At 38.7% G+C, this 19,531-nt stretch overlaps 1 long non-coding RNA gene across 2 annotated transcripts in view; it reads left to right on the top strand.

Moving 5' to 3' along the window:
* The window catches only part of LOC133225223 (uncharacterized), a 182,179-nt gene extending 167,881 nt beyond the window's left edge, over nt 1-14,298 (top strand). For both annotated transcript variants that reach the window (XR_009729069.1, XR_009729068.1), the window contains exons 2-3: nt 811-901; nt 13,642-14,298. This is a non-coding gene — a long non-coding RNA (uncharacterized LOC133225223). The remainder of the gene's footprint in view (nt 1-810; nt 902-13,641) is intronic.
* Nucleotides 14,299-19,531: the final 5,233 nt, after the last annotated feature.

The raw sequence follows: 19,531 nt of genomic DNA, 5'->3' as shown, positions 1-19,531 counted from the left end.
TATGGAATACAGCAGAATCATCAGTATACACATCAGTGCAGAGCAGGGAGGGACTTAGTGAACTGAGAGCTAGCTTGCTTCAAAAGCCCATGTTCTTATAACTAAAAGGTTAAAAAGTTCTTTAGAAGTCATACTACTTACTTTTCTCGAATAAACTGATATGCTGATGTATTCTGTTGCATGTGTAAGGCCCAGAAATAGTTCTCAGTGGCCACTTTCACAGAAAATTACTAAAGCGTACAGAATTCTATATTGTATTGCTTAAACTGAGAATTTTAGACATTTTTTTTTTTTTGCTGCAGGGGATGAGGGGCTGTATTGTAGCCACTCACCCTTACAGGACGTCTTGATTTTTTTTCCTGTCTTCTAAAAGATGGTTATGAAGAAGTAGGCAAAGGGAGGTGGCAGAAAAATACATTGCAAGTTCTTAATCATCATTTTATCCAAACTCAACAAGTATCTTGCCAAAATCTGCAAAAGTTTTCTTGTTTTGCTCTTTTGACCATTAAATGAAAAATCATCACAGATTTCTTCAGAAAACCTCCCTGTGCCTTGTTCCTCTAGTATTAAGTAAGACAAAAAAGACACCCTACCACGTTTACACGTGACCTACAAATAAGAATAACCTGACCTAACTTTTTAAGGTACCAAAATGTCATGGCATCACAATGGCACTCAAGTCTCATTGTGTACCCCAGCTGCTAGAGACAGGTATTTGAATGTGACTTTGTGACATTTGCTTATTTGCTTCCTCAGTCTGGCTTTTGGTTTATATTAGTTTATACAGTGCTAATTCATGGCTTTTCTTAGTCTTTTTAGTGAATATCCTGCAGAATCCTGGCACTGCCAGCAATGTTTCTGCATGCCACAAAGAGAGGAGCCCCAGTACTCCAAGCAACCGGTGACATTATTTGCTGCAGAAGGTCCCATGATGTTAAGTGCAAGCAAAGGATTGCTCTTTGCGTACTGTGTTTTCTGTAATAGTTGGGTTTAGTGTACTGTGTGTGTGGCCAAATTGCTGCCTGAGGTGTCAGAAAATCAAATGTCTCTCTAGTGCTTATCTGCAGTGCACAGCTAGAAAGCCCTAACTCATGTGTTTTCAACCTCTGTTTTGTTGATTCCAAGGATGATAGCATCCTTAAAACAAACTAAAATGAGAGTCCAGTGTTTGCATGTCATCATTGCTCTCAGTCAGTAAATGACTCAGTTCAAGTACATTCTGAGACCTGAAAGTAGTGTTTTCAGATATCTCCCTAAGTAAATATTGCATGGGAAATAGAGGTGAGCATGCTAAAAGCTTTGCAGTCCTGTGCCAATTTGATTTGTCCTTCGGAGAGCTAACCCTTTTGTTTTGTGTGATGGACTTTTGCAATGACTGCTGACAAGAAATTGTCGGATACAGCTCTGGTGAGATTGAATGAGACACTGGATGTCATCGGCTGAAATATGACTGAGGCACAAAACATTTTCAAGACACTTGAAAATGATGACAGTTCACACATTTTTCTGGGAAGGAAGGCTACCAGGAATTTAGGATAGAGAAGGTTTGGAGCTTGAAAATTCATTTGCATATCTTGTACTGTTAAGCCTCTGAAAAAAGAAAAGCCATAGTATGCACGCGCTGGGCTAGCTGCGGTACTGTGCATATTCATAAGCTGAAGAGATAGCAATCAAAGTTCAAATGTTCCACAGAAATACCATTTCAAAACGCTGCCAAGGCAAATGGAAGGACAAGAGAAATTTGTGACATTTATGATACTGGCAAATTTAAAGTAGCTGGAAGGTTTAGAACTAAATTCTGATGCAGAATAAATCATTACTTTCACTGGTGCTCAGACACTTTAAACCAGCAAAAATCTGACCATTGGACTGGAGGTTATTTTGCTTTCTTAATTTCTGATTATAACCAAAACCAATGTTACTGAGAGCTCGAATTTCATGTCCAAACATTACAAAACCTAAAGAAACCCTGAATCTGTAGGAGGCAAGGGTAGGCTAAATGGAACCAAGAGAACAAAAGAACAAATTGGAAGAATGGAGTTAGCGCTGAGTCAAAACAAGACAGTAAAGAAGAAAGCTGCTGGGGAGAAAAACCCATTACTTTTTTTTTCTCTCTGTCAGGAAGATAAATCTTTCTCTTTGGGGTAGCATTTCAGCCCTGTGCCGCCCCCTCTATTCTCATTAGAGGCACAAAGCCTCCACTCAACACCAGAGGTTCAGTACATCTCTCCTCCCTATCCTCATGGGCAGTTGGCTCCAGGTAAGTGCCAGAAGTGCACTTGGTTATAAATAGCCAAGTTGGAAAGGATCAGCATGGATTCCAAGTTCAGGTGTTGTCCTAAGCCTCAGCCCTGTCTAGGGAGTGCTCTGAAATGCAGGCTGCCTACAGGGTTTGCATTACATGTCTGCAGACAGTGCTTGAGCTCCCTGTGGTTCCTTCTCATGTTCTTCACTGATTTGTATCATCCTGCCATTTGCATATATTTAACTCATTTTCTATTTTTCACATGTATTTTATAAGAGAAAATACTTTCAGTTTTCCAGAATAGAAACAGTTGCTCTGGCAATAAGAGTAAAAAGCCATCATCAAGGCTCCTTTTGCTAAGGCAGGCTGATTTTTATTCCCTGCAAAACCGCAAATGTGGATTTGAGACATTTGTTGGATAGCTTTTCTAACGCTCACTGCAGCTGCACAATATATTTGCAGTGCCTCTTGCACATACTGATACATACCTACGTCTGTGATGTGCATGAATAAATGTATCTGTGGTCCGTGCAATTAAAAATGAATGGCCATGTAAAAAACATAGTGGGGTTGTTTCCTTATGAAGACGAATCCATAAAAATAGATTATTGCATAGTAAATGATCAGTTTATAGATGTAGCTTTTTCTTGCTTTAAAATGCCAGTTAGCTGAAGCACATTCCCACCTCTGCCACCTGCTTGAATCATTGTTATGAGCTTTCTTCCTAATACTGAACAAACATTGAAATATAAATATACTCTTTCTTCTTTGAAGTTCTGGCACTTATAGGCAGTGGTTATGTGTCTGTGTGGGTGTCTGTAGGTGGACATTGCTGCTGTGCAGCTGCTGAATTCTCTCATTAAAATAGTAAGAGGGGAGTCCTAGCTTCACTGAAGGAAAGACAGAATTGCCATTACCTGTAAGTTCATCCCACTGTCAGCAGGATGAGCAGTTGAGGCAGCTTTGACTCATTTTGCTTTTCTTTCTTTTTAAAATTAATCCCTATTGTCTGCCATAATAATGCATTGGTAATGCTTTGATAGGGAGTTAATATCACTGTTTTTTTCCAGGGAATGAGATGTAACTGCAGTTGGCTGTGGCTGGTTAGGCAAGCTGATAACTTTGTCCTAGCATATGAGATTTTTGTCCAAGGGCTGAAACAACCATGAAAGCTGGTTGAAATCTGAAAGGAATTACTCCTTTAGAAATAGATTCATAAGGTATTGGGTATACTGGGACCCTTTAAGCTTTTTGGAAGCTTTACAGGATGCCAGGAGAATCTGATTACGATTTTAATATAAATTCTTTCAAAAGGACAAAACAGATTGGTATGTTAAGTCCGTGTAATTTATTCTTTGCTCACAAGGGGTTTCTCGTTGACTAAGCTCTCCAAAGAGGTTTTAGAACAAAGGAGTAGTTGGTGAAAAATTGTATATTCCCAGAATTGGTCTCTTTCACTGATCCTTATTTAGAAGGAATTCTGGACCCCCAGAGTGCAGTAGGTGCATGTGGTAAGAAGCATCTTAAGCCTCTGTTATGGGAGCCAGTTCAGCTCTTCTCACAATATGTGCTGGATTTGATATGTATATGCTTATGTATATAAGTAGTCAGTGAATATCTTAGGAGAAAAAGATGAGTTTCATATCTATGCTATTCTCTCTTATTTTTTCAATGGCTTGCTAACACCACTGTTTATTTTGTCAGATTTAATGGGTCAAAGCACGGGACTGCTAATGGAAGACAGCACAATAGGTTTCAGTTCTACTGTTCGGTACTCCTCAGTTGCCAATGTCATTCCCAGAGGAAAATCTTCTGAGCTGTGTGAAATAGCAAATCATTTAATTGTGTCAGAGCATATAAGCAGCTGCACCCGTTAGAAAACCTCACACACACTTGATAGAGATAGCTCTTTAAGAATGTCAGTATTCTTTTAAGCAAAATACAAGCAGAAAAGCTGCTAGGCTTTGCGTAGTTCATTCATGCAGAACGTTATCAGAGTAAATCTACTCTTTAAAAGTAAAATGGAAATTTCAAGAATCGAAAACTTTTCAATTTACTCATTTTTATTTCTGTATGGTGGCTATCCTATATGTCTGTACATTCCTCAGGGGCTTCCATATTTGCATGAGTGTGTGAAGCATCACAGACTTGGTACCCCAGCACTGGCAGGCTGCCTGCCTCACTACCAAACATCTGTGGGACTGGAGCTTTCTTTGTAGGTATGCGGATGCTTGCAAGCTGTGTTCAGTGGGCTCATGCTAGCAAATACTAACATGGTTACACTAAGAACTGCCTTTAGCTTATTTTTTCTTTTTCCTTTTCTACTGGCTCTGCATGGGGAAGGCAGTGTCCACATCAGTATCATATACAGAGATGGGGTAACTATTAGCATCATCACAAACATCAAGAATGTGATGAGCAAAGGTGTGTGGGTGTAGGATCAGGTTTTGAGTTGTTTGTTTGGACCTGGAACTTCCATATTGCTGGAGCAATGCATTGATGTTTGTGCCTTTAAAATGTCATGTTATTGAGCTGCTGTGGCATGGTTATAAATGTTATAAAACAGGAAATTCAGCATTGCAAGTGAGACTAAAATACCAGAGCAACACGCCTATCACTGGGAAGATAAATTATGTCAGAAATTCCAACAAGTCTGCCTCCTTCCTGTGAACAGAAATCTATCCAGTGATCAGCACAGGTTTCCAATAATATAAAATGAAGATCTTTCATGTTTAAATGCTTTTTGTCCCTGTATCAACTTATTATTTTCATTCAGCTTTCATTCAGGAGTTGTCAGCGAATGGAAGATTCTACATTACTTAAGTGCGTGAGCATGTTTTCAAGTGTTTAATGATTGAGGATTTTTATTGCACCTTTTTAGTAGATGCTGAATTTGCTGTAGGCATGATTCCATAACATTAGTGAATTCCTGTTAGAAGACAGTGTGTATCTTTGGAGGGTGGGTGGATGATGTCCAGATCATGCACAGTTTGTGTGCAAATAAGATTGTTCTTTCTCCCTTTATGTATTATCTGTGATTTTCTCCTCTATACAGTGGCAAGCACAGACTTCAGGAGGACTGTAGCTTTCTCTTTAGATTCCATAGCGGTATAATTTGTCAACATCCCCCTTAGCGTGTATTGGATCTGGGTTGGAAAGGATGCTAAAACACTTCACTGATGGCAGAGAATGATGGTTTGAGCAAGAGTCCTTTGCCATCCTTCCTGCAAATATCTACAGATTAACTCTTAGTTAAGCTGATTAGAACATGTTCATAGAAACAATCATGTTACCACAAGGTTCTGTTTAGGACCAACTGTTTCATTTTTGGAGATGAATTCACTTTAACTGCTGTCATTTTCAGTGTCCTTTGATCCTTGTCTGCTCTAGCAAATCAAAGGTCGGTTTCTGACAATAGGTTCAGACTTTCTTTCCCCACTCCTTCCCCCTAAATTCTTCTCTCTGAAGCATCTAACAAGCCACTTTGGAAGTGATCTTCTCTTGCTATTTACATCAGTGATCTTTTTCTTCGCAGTGTTTGACTTCATGGCTGTGGAAAAGTATTTCCCATTTTGTGAGTACGTGTAGCATTTCAGGTTGCCTGGTATTTAGGTTGCTTCAGTTACAAAACACAAGTCCCTATGCATATACTGAAGGTCTGCAAATGCTTGGATTATACGCTGTGTTTGTGACTTTTCTTAGTCCATTTTTATGTACTGTAGGCTCTGTCTTGACAGAATTTAGAAGAGGTTATTGGTGGTGGAAATGTGAACAACTCTAATTCTGTATCTTTTGGCACATTATCATGAGGCTCACAAACAGTGATGTAGGCACTGAAAACAGTTGGAGAACAGCAGAGGAAAACCATGGCCCTCTGTCAGCTTCATTAGCCCATGCAATAACAAAATGTAGCATCTTTTAATCATAGAAATGTTGACTGGAAGGTGGTCCGATCTCCTGTTTGAAGTGGGGTTATTGCCCACACTGCATGAGGTCACTCTTGGCATTTCCAGGTCTTCAGAACCTCTGAAGATGTAGTTTTCACATCCTCTCCTCTTGACCTTTTCAAAGGCTATGCTACCCTCATGGTGAAATTCCTCTGCAGTTTGTTTGTCCTGCACACATGGACAGCAGTGCCATAGAAGGCACAAAACGCTGACCTTTCACTGTGGACAATCTCTCAATTCAAGCAAAAGTCTCTTCTCTGGCAGCCCTTTCCTACGGCCGCCTCCTGACAGCTTTTTAAGCAGGTACATCAGGCAGGCAAGCTTGAGCAGAACATGAGCGTGGATGGCTAATAGAGGAGGTCTTTGAAAATGCAGCTTAGAGTCGTTGCTTCTCAACAGCTGATAAATTTTGTAGTGCTGCTTGTGAAAGCTCACTGCAGAAAATCAAGATTTTCGTAGACCATTCCAGCACTGCTGTAGCAATATATTATTTAGTAAACCGACTTTCATGCACAGTTTGTTTCATGTTATCATCACACACTTTAGCTCAGCTTTGAAGGGTCCTTTTTTATTTTTCTGTTCCTTATTTAATGCTGGGTGTCTAATAGTTATGTCTTCAGCTATTTGTAAACAGATTTGCAACCACAGTTAAAGGGTGACTTTTCCTATAGAAGCACAGCACGCATTTTTGCCAGAAGTTTCAATCTCCAATAGATAGCATTGACTTCCTGCTGTGGCAGACACAGATATGCAGAAAATAACCCCTTCCTGGTTCAGGAATTCAAAAGCTCTCTGATGCAGACAGGACTGGCTTGACTTTCCCTGTTTCCAGACAGTGTGTTTGAAACATCTGCAGCAAATACAGTAAGGCATGGCTTTGGTATTGCAGAAAGTGTTTATTCACTGTGGTTAGAAATGCTGCAGAGGTCAAAACAGGAATATATGTGGGCTGATTGATGTTTGCTGCAGAGTATACAGAGGCTGAATTGCTGCAATAAGGTGTAGAGATGGGCAAAATGTGAATGCTCTTTATTGCTGAAGGTCCTGCTGTGCCAGTTGTTCTGACAGAAGTTGTTCCTATGGATGCAGTAGTTTGAGGTTGCACTTACGACAGTTCATCCTGAATGAACATACTATTTATTATTGAAAAAGCTTTGCAGGAACAGCAAAGACCTGAGCTTTAGAAGCAGAGATGTCTTTCAGAAAATGTGCCAAGAAGAGGCCCTTAGGCTTGCTTGCAACTTATTTCCAAAGGAAGCAGTGATTAAACCACATCAGCTTTTTGTATGGTGCATTAATCTTCTTGAGCCAACAAAGTTAAAGAAATAAACATTTCAGTGTAGAGATATCATGTGTTTGCTGACACAGTGTCAGAGCTGCTGAATGTGACCAGCACTGTCACACCTGGTTTGCCTGACCAGGACAGTGTTAAAGCTGTTCCTCATGAAGGAAACTGGCTCCATAGCCTCGGAAAGTAAGGCTTTCAGAAACTGTGGACAAAGAGAAGTATTTGGACAAAAAAAAAGATCCCCGTAATTTGAAAGTAAATATTTAATCATGGTTTGTCTTTTCGCTCGTTTGTTCATTCATTTGTTCCCTTGTGTGTTTATTTGACTACTTTGTAATGAATAATCCTGAGCTGCGTCTGGTCCTTGACTGACAGCATCTTTTCTCAATGCTTGATTTGGATGGAGGTTCTGTAGCAAAGGTGGCAGGCAGCATCTGCTGACAAGTGTTACAGTAATTGTCATCTGGAACGTCAAAACCACTTAGTAGCAGACTTGTTGGGTGAAGAACTTTCTACTCTGCTCTTTATGCCAGCAAGATAATCATTACTGTGTTTCAGAGCGTGACAGGATTTTTCTACTGTCGTATATCTGTGCAGAAATCTTCTCTTGGGTGCTACTTGCAGGAGCTTACTTTGTATTTAAATTGTATTACCAGTGTGCTTAGTTAGGGAAATAAATGAAGCAATGCATTATATTGCTCTGCTTTGTTTGATTTTAATTTTGACTTGAGTATTCTATTCGGCACTGCAAACAATGTGTGGTCAGAAACAAACTGAAAGCAAGTATCTTGTGGTTAAGTTAACAGTAGTAACTTACTTAATGGTCTTAAAGCATCATCAACTTGACAGATATGACAGTTCTGGGATTTTGACTTCTCTAGATGTATTCTGGAGGGAGAGGGAAAATTAGAATCATAAAGGCTCATTTCAGAAGAGAAATCACAATGGGAACTTGTATGTTCTTGTTAGAGCTGGTAAATGGGAGCTGAGGTCTCGAGATGAGAAACAAAATCAGGCTGACATTTCAGATTAGTTTCTCCTTTGCTCTCAATACCTTAATCTGGGAAATTTTCTTGAAAGCAATAACATTTCTTGAAATGGAGGTTAATTCCTGATATTTGTTTGGATTGAAGTATTTTTTCCCTCGATCTTAAAGGAGAGCTTTTGTGAAGAAAGTTAAGCAAAGGACAGGAAAATCTATTCCCAATGTTTACTGCAGTGCAGGCTGTTCTGTAACCGTTTTCTCTGCAACTCTGACTTGCCAGAGTTTAAGTCCAGCAAGTACTGTGTTGTCAATGTAAGAAATCATATTGGTTTCAAATTGCCTATCATAGATAACAAAGGTTATCTAAATAATAATGATCGTGAGCAAAATCTGTCATTGTGCTGTCAAGTTGATTCTTCCAGAAATTCTAAAACCAGCACAGGGCACCAGCTCTAGCTCTGTCATGAATGACAGTTCACTGTTGTATTTGGCTTAATTCTGCTATATTTGATTTGCTCCTTAAGCTTTTAAAGCATAAACTTTAAGTCTATTTGTTGACTGTTTTTCATGTCCCACTCACCCCCAGTCCTCACCATCCCAGTAGAATAACTGAATTGTTTTTCATCCTAAGCAGGGTCATTTTAATGTGGTTTTTCTCTTCCAAACTGTTTTGATTTTTGGAAAGTTTACATGAAAGTTCTATGCCCCATAAAAAGTTATGTTTATTAGAGGTATATTGTAGGTACATTTTCTGGCTGGGAGAAATATTTTCTTTGTAGTGCCAGTTAAATAGGATATATTGGTATTACTGGAGATCTGTGTTTTTTTTCCTTGTGTTTAAGTGTCTCATTATTAACCCTGGGACTTTCAGTCATTCTGTGCTCTGGATACACAAGCAAACGCATTTCCAAGGTCTTGGAAGACATGAGATGTATTATCTCTTGGGACTTGTGATAATATCTATTGGTTATCATTGTTGATATAGGAAAATAAAGGGTAGGCTTTCATAATATTACTCTGGCTGTCATTTGATGTGTGACTGACTCTATGATCTTGCCATTACATTCATCTCTTCCTTATGACTGTCAAAGCATTTTAGCTTTGCACCTCTGTATACCCAGGATGTCTGTATGTATATTCATATGCAGATATGTGTGCATATAAATAAGCACAAACACACCTTATTTATAGAAAATGTATAGAATGTACATGGTTAAAATGTCGTCTAGCCATAAGGAAGAGATGAGGCAAATGACAACTTTATGTATCTAAATATGGATAGAAGATTAGAAAGAGCTCTTAGAATAGAGCATATCTTAACTGGAGGCCTTAAAATGTTTCTACTGCTGGATATCCCCATGTTCCTGGGGGGATGTCACTGAACCAAGAAGCTGTAATGCACCAGAAGTGAATTTTCCCAGCTTATAATAAACAATTTCTAGCTAACATTTTGATTTGGACTTTAGATAGAGCTATGCTGATAGGTTGGTAATTTATTTTTTCCTATGGGGGAAAAATATCTATCTGCAGAAGCTCTATAATCTCTCGTGGCATTCTATACAAGTGTTTTTAATCTATTTGCTTTGAGCATGTATTACCATTTGCCAGTGATTGCAGCTTCAATGAAAGGTCTGAGTGTTGTCTATTCACCTTTGCTGTAAGAAGCGATTACCTTTACATATTAATATGTCCTTGCAATTTTCCTTTTTATTTTCTTTCTCCAAACATGAAAGCGAGCACTTTGTAGAGGGAAGAACTATTCCTTTGTCAGAAGCTCTGGTAATTAACACAAATAAGCCTCTCCTTGTTTGATAATGATGGGTTTATAGGTAGAGTGATTGCTCCCTTAGATAGGAAAAACTCGAAGCCTCTGTGCGAAGTTCCTGTGGTGGCAAAGTCAGGCAGAGGGGAGGTAATTTCTGTAACTGGTGGATTAGCTGGCTTTTTCTCTGCACTTAATCTAGGCTGCCTACAGAGTGGGGAGTGCTGCACAATTTGCCTCTGGAGCAGAGATAAAAAGGGAAGAAAAATACAGTGGGGGAGAGGAAAAAAAGCGGGATTTTGTCTTTGTGCTGGTCAGAAATGATCCGGTGTGTCGTGCTCTGCTGCCTTTTCAGGAATCTAGAGTTTCATGGGATATATTTTTTAGCTTCCAGGTGTATACGAGCAATTCTCCCACCCCCTGCTGGACTTTGTATTTCATGTTAGTGCTCTAGGAGTTTCTGCTGGGTTCCATCCCTTGCAGGCTGTGCTCTGACTGATATGAGCCTGTCTCTGTGACCTTTCCTCCCAGCTTGTACTTTGTTGTAAGGTGGAACAAAAAACTGTAGGCTGCCGGAGTGGCCTGTTACTATGGGTAGTCCCATTTTACCCTCTTTTGTACATAAAAGAAGCTACCCTTCTGTGAACATGAAAAAGCTACATCTTGTGTGAACTCACTGCTAGTTCAGCTGATGGATTAATACATATGTTAATTATATGACTGAAAGAAGGAGGAATATCCAGATGTTTCCTCAATTACCAGCAGGGGATGAACTAACCTAAGGAAGAGGAGAGTTGGCTGAACTTTGAAATAGGAGACTCAAGGAAAGAGTCCAGGCAGTATCATTAGTATGTTCTAAAACAATATGATCAAATGTCCTATATTGTGTCATTATCAAGTGTCTCTCGTGCCTCAAAAGATTTAGAGGGTTTCCTGAAGCTTAGGTGCTCCTCTGAATCAGGACATCTTGGTTTCCAGCCCAGCCTCCTGCAGGAGAAGGTGGTTCACCATGCAGCAGAAGACTTCTGCCTCACTGCTTTCATAAGCACACTTCCAAAGTGCTCAGGAGCTCCAGAAAACCTCTCTTGCCAAGTTAGATTTCTTTGCATCTCAACAGTACGTGCTTTGAGACTTTCATACTGCTTTTCTTTCTTGATTGTTACTTTTGCAGTTCTGCTGCCTGCACATTTTATAACTTTTGTACTAATAAACTCATCTACTTTAACTACTATTAATCTAGGCATTTTGAAACCACTGTGGATATTGCCCATTTGCTCTTGAACGTTTTAGGAATCATTAATGTGACATGATGTAAATCTGTAAATGAAATATTACCTCTCACATAAAATCTGCATAGATTTTTGCCCTGGTTATTTTATAGTCTTCTCTCTGTGGTCATTTTTGTATCATTAATGTCTTTCTCCTTGCCTCTTGAATACAAAAAATCCTACTAATTATTGAACAGTGTCTCCAAGTTCAGCCAAATAAGGATTTAATGACTTCTTGGATTTAAGACTTCATCCATCTAATATATGATACACAGATTTTAAATGCTGTTCATCGAGTTGAACTATCCTGAGAATGTTCATAAATTGATGTCATTTTCTCTTCCCATCTGTAATCTGGAAACAGAAAAAAATAAATTACCCTGCTTGCCATTTTTTCTGTTTCATTTGAACACTGCAGGTAGATACATTTTTCCCCTCCCTTCTGATGTATCAATATGCTTTAGCACTAGAGGTCTTTGTAAGTTGTGATAACCTTAATTCACCTCTGATTATTATGCTGAGTAAACTCCAGGATGCCTAAAACTTGAGATAAGCACAGACTGCTGCAAGTGTTTAATACAAAATATTTGAGTCTGGGGAAATTCTCTAGGATTTTTTTTCTCAGCCAGGAATTTCATAATAGGAATTTTCTGTGTGGGAGAATTCATTTTACAAAGTAGATCAATTGAACCATTCAAAAACTTTTAGTAGTCTTGAGAGGGGAATTAAAAAAGAAAAAACAAACTTACTTCTGCATTATTTTCTTTGTATCTGCTTTTAAATATCTTAGAGGAGGGACAAGATGGCATAGATCACCAAAAAAACTTGGTGATGCTTGGGGCAGAGGCCATGATTCATTTTGCCTACTGCGTCTCAAAAGAATGCTGATTGATAGACTGAGCACAGCGATGTTTCATCACTATAAATCTGAAACTGCAAATAACTTTGGCTTTGCAGTGACTTTAGACTTTGAGCTGATAGAATCATGAGACTGCTGAAGTGAATGGACTCGTGATAAATTTACACCAGTGCAATTGAGAATAGAGTTTGATTAAATATTTGTTAAAGATAATACAATGATTTTCTGCTAGTTTTTTCTGCAAGTCCTCTGGTCTTTTTAGTGTAGTTTCCAATTATTAAAAGAATTTGCTTAGTGAATGTGTCTGTTATATGATTATTTGATTATATGATTTCTGATTAGAGGAAATGGTAGTGTCCTTCAGAACGTCTTTTATATGAAGTTAGGGAAGTCTTCAATATACCAAATATTCTCTGAGTTCTGCTTTGATTGGAAGCAAGATTCAAATGGACCATTAGTTTCTAGGTGAACTTAATGCCTCGTATGATACCTGTGTATAATGCATCACATTAATGGAAATGCCAACAGACCTGTGGAACCTTGCCCTGATTTCTTTTCAGTAGCTGTCATAATGCACCAGAGGATGTTGTGATTGATGCAGTATCAATAAAAATACTGAGTAACCTGCCCAACTTATTTTGCAACCATCCTAGGGAAATAATTTTGTGGTTAGGACTCAAAGGATGTTACCAAAAAGCTTTTAAAACCTTTGCTCTTACCAAAAGCTTTTCAAACCTGAAACCAGCTTGCCTTCTCAGCAGAAACAGGGGAAAAGAAGTAGTCATAGTAGGCTGGAAAGAGAACTCAGTTGGGATTACAGAAATAATAAGGTGAAAAGTAAAATAATTAGTCAGTAATCAAATCAGGTGTATTAAGCATCACATGATGCTTCAAAGCAGAAAAGGATGAATTGTCATTTCTGGTAATTTGTATTATTATTCAGTAATAGATAATCTCATTTTAAGTTCTGTTAGATTATTTTGAAAATCCATTATAACAAAATTTTATAATATTCTTAAGATTTGAGACTGCTTAATAGTATTACTATAAAAATTAAAAAGTTAGTGAAGAAGACTATAGGTCTAGTATGAGGAGGCTTGTTGTGGGAAACAAGCATCTCTTCAAAATGGCTTTGCAAGGCTTTTATTCTCTTCACTCACAATAACCAAAACCTGCCTGATCCTTAGTATTTGTTCGTTCTAAGACTAGAAAATCTGTTTTATTGCAGAACATGTGATTTATGATTATTTTTTAACCTTATTGTATTTTTTTCCTATTTTATTTTAGGAGTCCCCAGAATAAGCATGATTGCGTGCAGCAAAACTTCCTGTGGTGAATGAGGAGGACCTCCTTTTGCTGACCTCAGATTGCATCCAAACTCCTTTGCAAGTATCCACACAAAAAGGCTTTTCTTTCATCCTTTCCACTGGACTTCAGGTAGGAAATGGATTACACATTCTGTTGGTCTAGATGATGAAAGGATGCAATGTCCACCTGAGTGACTCATGGCACAGAAATGGTGGGGACATAAGCAAGGTCAGCTTCTGCACAGCTTCTGTCTAAGCAAATTCAGGTGCTATTTACTACTGTCCAAACAATTTAGTGTTTCTCTTGGGTTGCAGTGTTATTATCATTAGGAGTTTGGTCACGCAGAATTGGGCCTCTTTAATTTTTGATGCTTAAATATTCTTCCTATTGAAAAGGTAAAAGGTAGCTGAGCTCTCTTGGGAAAATCTTGCTCCAGTGTGAGCTAAACAAACTTATGTGGTTATAGGAACTCTGTATCATTACTTTCATGTGCTTTGAAAGGTGGTTTCCTCTCTATGGGCTTCATGACCAAAGCTGTGCTTTATGAGTGTGCCAAGGCTGCACTGCTGTGCAGGTAAAAAGGGCATACTTGAGAAGTATTCTCTGATCAAAATAGGGTGATCTGGTGATAGACCTAGACATACATTTACTATAGCATTTTTTTTAAGTATCTCTCTGTCTAAGGTTCTTTAGAATAAATTTCTTCTAATGCCACTTAAAATCCAAATAAATATGCATTGGCATGATTGAAGCTGAAGATTTGTAGCTGTCTGCCTTTGTAGAATATCAAAGGCATGAGAGGAAAAGGTTTGGCTCAGAGGAAGCCGGGACAAGGAAGAAAGGATGCAAACAGACATCAGACTAAGTACAACTTTCCAGAATTGAATCCTGCAGGTCAAATTAGAAGCATATCTGTCAAGGTGTTCTTATCATATATAGAACAGCTAATTTAAACACCATTATAAAAAGTTAATTAAGCATAATCTGAAAAAAACTGAAGTATAAAAGTAAAGGACTGAAATTAATAGTGCAAGAATGAGATTAATTCAGTTTTAAACTAATGGTTTTTACATGATATCTTCCATGAAACCATAGGCTCATTTGGGGACTGCAGGATAGTAAATTTTTATCAGGATTTAATTTTGCTTAATTTAGAGCAGAGTTCTATAATAACATTTACCATGGAATACTCAAATTAGGTTAATTATGCGTGTCAGTTTTTGTTCATAAATCATTTTTAAAAATAGACTTGGGACACAAGGTGGGTAATCCACTACATGAGTGATAATGTATTTTAGAGTGGTGTTTTTATTGGGATGCAGCAGAAACGGCTGGTGCTGTTCATTATGTATTTGTAAAGACCATAAAGTCATAAACAGCGTCAAATTAATCCCAGGATTAAGCAGCTCAGGTTGTCCCAAATGACCATGAATCAAATCCAAAATATAGGAATTAAGGTATTCCTTGGAATTAATATGCAGAACATGACCTGACTGTGTTGTGTTTCTTCACAGTGAATGCAAATAGCTTTTATAGGAAAGCACACATCAGTCATTCTATATCACCTTTTAAAACCCTTTCCAAGAGCGTGGGCATTCCATGTAATGTTCTTCAACAAGTAGACAACAAAAGAGAAACTGTTTGAGTTGCAGGAGTCCTGTTGACAGGGTTTGTAGTGGTTCTAACTGGAAAATTAATCAATCCCCTGAAACACGCTTTTATTAAAAGATGTTTCATTTTATTGCTGATGCCGAATATGTGCTGCTTTCTACAAGGAATGTGTGTGCAGGCATCATCCTCTTTTCCAAATGCAGATAACTTTGTTTTAAAAGTCAGTTCAGCTGCCAAGTGATTGCAGTGTACTTACCTGCCGCATTATTTGCAAATCTCAGGAACTTCACAGCTACGAAATGATTAGTTAAGGGACATCATAAATCTTACCACAGCTCACACAGTCGGCACATTGGCCTGAATCCAGTCCTTGCAGCCGGCCAAAACACAGTTTTTACATGAGGCAGAAAATGAGAATTTGAATGGCTTTGCGTTCTGTCAGTGTGAAAAAGTTACCAGTTCTACCCATAGCGTAGCCCGGGGCAGGTTCAAAGCACCCTAGGTTGCAGCTTTGTAGCCTCAGGGGCTATTCTAGAAGATAAGGAACCCTATGATACTCTTGTCAAACAGCAACTTTCACAAGCTGGATGCTGGGGACTAGGAGGAGGGCTATTGTGTGACTAAGCTGGCAATGCTTCACAGGAGAGTAAACTCATCATGATAAGCAAGTCAGGAAGTTTGACAGAAAGCGGTACTAAAGCCAATTTAATGACCTGCAGTAGGAGCAAGAAATCTGATGTATTTTTCTGATCAAACATAAAGTAATATTTATTTCCTCACAGAACCTTCTCTGGCCTATGGTTATGAAAATGAGATGTGGCATTTTTTCAGCATGATTTCTATAGTGAAGCATATTCTTTCAAAGGGTAACCATTAAAGTAGGTGCATCTGGGTTGGGGGTCCAAGAGTGCTAATTTTGTCAGATATGGCAGCTTCTAAAAAGCCTCCAAGGTAAATTCAGATTCTAACAGTGGATCCCCAGAAAGTAGATTGGGTATCTGACTCAGTCATCTATCTATTGATTTATCTGTCTAGTTTATCTAATCAGCTTCATCACCTGAATCTTTTAAAATCTAATTTACTTTATCCATCAGTGTTTTTCCTAACAATCCCCCTGCTGTGTTGTTTTAGCGGGGAAGCTGGAATCAATAAATGAAATGGCAAAAAGGAAGAAAAATTACTTTTTATTATTTTTATTTTTAATTTCACTTAATTTTCCTTCTGTTTTTTTTTTTTACTTTTCTTTCTTCATAGTACACTAGAGAGGCCTGGTGATTTTTTTCTCTTGTTCTTCTACCTAAATTTGCAGTTGCCAAATGCTTGTATTTAATGGGACAATTGCCAACACCCCACAGAGCCCAGATTTGTCTGTGCTTTGTGGGTAACTGCATTAACTGCAGTGAGATTGCAATACCCATTTAGGAGTTATGGCTCTAATAATATTGTGGAACATGCTTTTGGGGATGATCAGAGGATATGGGACAGAGAATGTGTCCACTCAGAGCATACATCCATAAATGCACACACAGACAAATTGATCTTTTCCGTGGAGTAAATGGACATGGTGCAACAAAGAGAAAGGAGAGAAAAGATAGGATGCTGCTTTTGCAAAGGACTCAACTGTCTCCTGTGTCTGCAAATACAGAGACACCACCATTTCATAGCAGTCATGAAAGGAAGCTAAAAGAGTAACTTGTATAGTGAAGTTGTGTCTCATTCTCACCACAGGGTGCTGTAAGGTATCCTGACTGTCTGATTGTGTCACAACATGGACCTGCTAGCCAAAATCTTTGTCAGTCATGTTGGTTTGAGATTGAGAAGGGAAGCATCACTCGCTGATGGAGCCTTTATACACAGAATCAGTCTCTGAAGACACTGCCCAGGGGTTTTTTTTATTCCATGACTCCCAGGCAGCCCATCTCTACATCATTGAAATGTCACATTACCAGATGGGTGTACATCAAATGTGTGACCACACAAACGGGGCTACCATTGGTTAATTATTAATAGAGTGATTTTGTGTGTTTCTTTGGTTCTCAAATAACCTGAATCAGTGAAATGTGGGTGGCTAGCCCTCATGGGATAGGACTGCACTGAAATTTGGAGGTGTGATCGCATCACTGGGGACAATGCCCAGATACCTTTTAATCTAATTGAGAATAAGAGCGAAAGCACATCAGCACAGACTCAGCATGACAGCCAGCTCCTGCCTGCATCCTGAATTCCTGGAGAGCTTGTTCAGCTCCTGCCCAGCTTCTTGTCACTGTTGCTGTTATTTCCTGAATTGGCTCATTTGAAGTCTGTGCAGACATGTCTACGCACATTGCACTGAAGACTGTACACATACCCCTAAGGCTCCTAGGAAGAGCTGGTTAATGATGTTTATTCCGCTCAAAGACTCTTTAATTTAGCCAGCAATGGCATAACATGATCTAGTGTCTGAAAAGCAGAGTTAAAAGCATTCAAATTGGAAATAAATGGCCAGCTTTTTAGCAGTGAGGCTAATTAATCATCGGCATAGTTCATCCAAATAGTAATTTCTTTTTTTCATGTAGCTATTGATGAAGGGCATGTAATTCTCACTTAAAATATAGGAATGTCTCACTGGTAAAACTCTTCTGTAGTAAAGGAGCTATTACAATTACCTAAAGAACATCAGACCCACGTTCCACTTCAGCAGTCGGCTTTAGGGCTTTGCGCAGGAGTGCACACATAATTGCAGGTAGTCTATTTCAGGCCAGAAGATGGACCAGTTTCTGTTCTTTGTCCCTTTTGATCTTCTAGGAACAACTGGTGGGCTCTTCACAGGTGGTAGCAAGCTGTGCAGTTTCATTTCCATTCCTCAAAACCCCAGTCTCGAGGCTTTTGTGCAGAATCCCTGAAGCGCTGCTATTTGTTGAAGCATTCATTGTGGGAGACAAGGAGGTGTGTGCTCCTCAGGGCTTTTGCCATGAGAGATTTATGTTTGTGTTTATTGGAAAACTCTTCACTACTGTGAAAGAAGTGTAAAAAGTTGAATCTAGTCCCAGAAGTTTCCCACCTCCCTCATGCTACTTTAGAACTAATACATTAATGTATTTACTAAGAAACAAAATCATTATATATATTGATTCTCACCTTTTCTTACCCAAACCTTTCTATTTTCAATTTATTTTCTCTCCCTGTAGCACACTGCTAGCTTTTGTCAGATACAAGGCTTCACTGCTGAAATAATGTGCTATTCACTACCAAGAGTCTGATAATGGGTAAAAGATCAGCCATCTCTGAAAGTGGTTTTGGCCTTGAAGAGTTGTGATCTTCTGTAATGAATACTTTTTATGGTACATAATGTGTCTTGTCAAATTTGAGAAGGCAGGGGAGGGAATTAGAGCAGACCTTCCAAAGGTTGTATGCAGCTGCTGTTTTCTTCCTCCTTCCCACCCTTTCCTGTCCTTCACACTGAAACTCCTTGTTTAGACTGATGGCTCATGTTTCCCATGTCCTTCTTGCTCTTACCTTTTCAGAAACTTACTCACTGTTCTCTCCTTTTTGATTTTGGAGCTGGTTTCCAATTTGTTCCTTACTTTTGAAGAGTAAACACATTCACATTTCAGTGCGGTTGCTTTCTCCCTCTCAGTACTTGCCCAGCACGTTTGTATTTTGTACCTATTAAACTAAACTAGATTTTATTTTCTCAAGATGAGATTTTGTTCTGGTTCAGATGTATTCATTGTGTGCAAACTTCTGGTGGTAGGTAGAAAGTTGTGAATAACTTTTATTAATTGGCTGACATGATGCAACTTGGTTTTGCATGTAATTTGTCTCATTTCACTACCAAATCTCAGAAGACTTACCTCTACTTAAGCCAAAATCCTGCTCACCTTAGGAGAAAGTGAGAATTAAATCCCAATCTATCTTAATGAGTCTTGAATGAGAGGCAAGACCCAGGGCACTCTGCACAGGGGTGTCATCAGTTGCCTATATTGCTAACTCATGTTGAAATGTTCTTTTTACACACACCTACAAACCTTTATGAATGCACCAAGTGTCAGTCCAGTAGACTTGGGCAAGAGCTTTCCATTTAGAAGTAGGTCTGAGTAATGCAAGAGTAATGAGATCAATTTGTTCTGGTCTTTCACTGACTTTCTGATTACTTTTTAACTCTGGCAAGAATCCAGTATGGATAATTACATTCTTCCTACCTAATTCTCCTGTAGTTTCAGTTGCATATGGCATTCTTTGGCTCCTGTTGGTTTTTTTTGGGTTTTTTTTGAACTTG

The sequence above is a fragment of the Neopsephotus bourkii genome, unplaced genomic scaffold (assembly GCF_033783945.1).
Source record: "Neopsephotus bourkii isolate Nb327-2 ecotype Australia unplaced genomic scaffold, CSIRO-AGI_Nbou_v1 NB_1749, whole genome shotgun sequence".
Classification (NCBI taxonomy): Eukaryota; Metazoa; Chordata; class Aves; order Psittaciformes; family Psittacidae; genus Neopsephotus; species Neopsephotus bourkii.
This window is presented reverse-complemented; position numbering and strand designations above follow the sequence as displayed.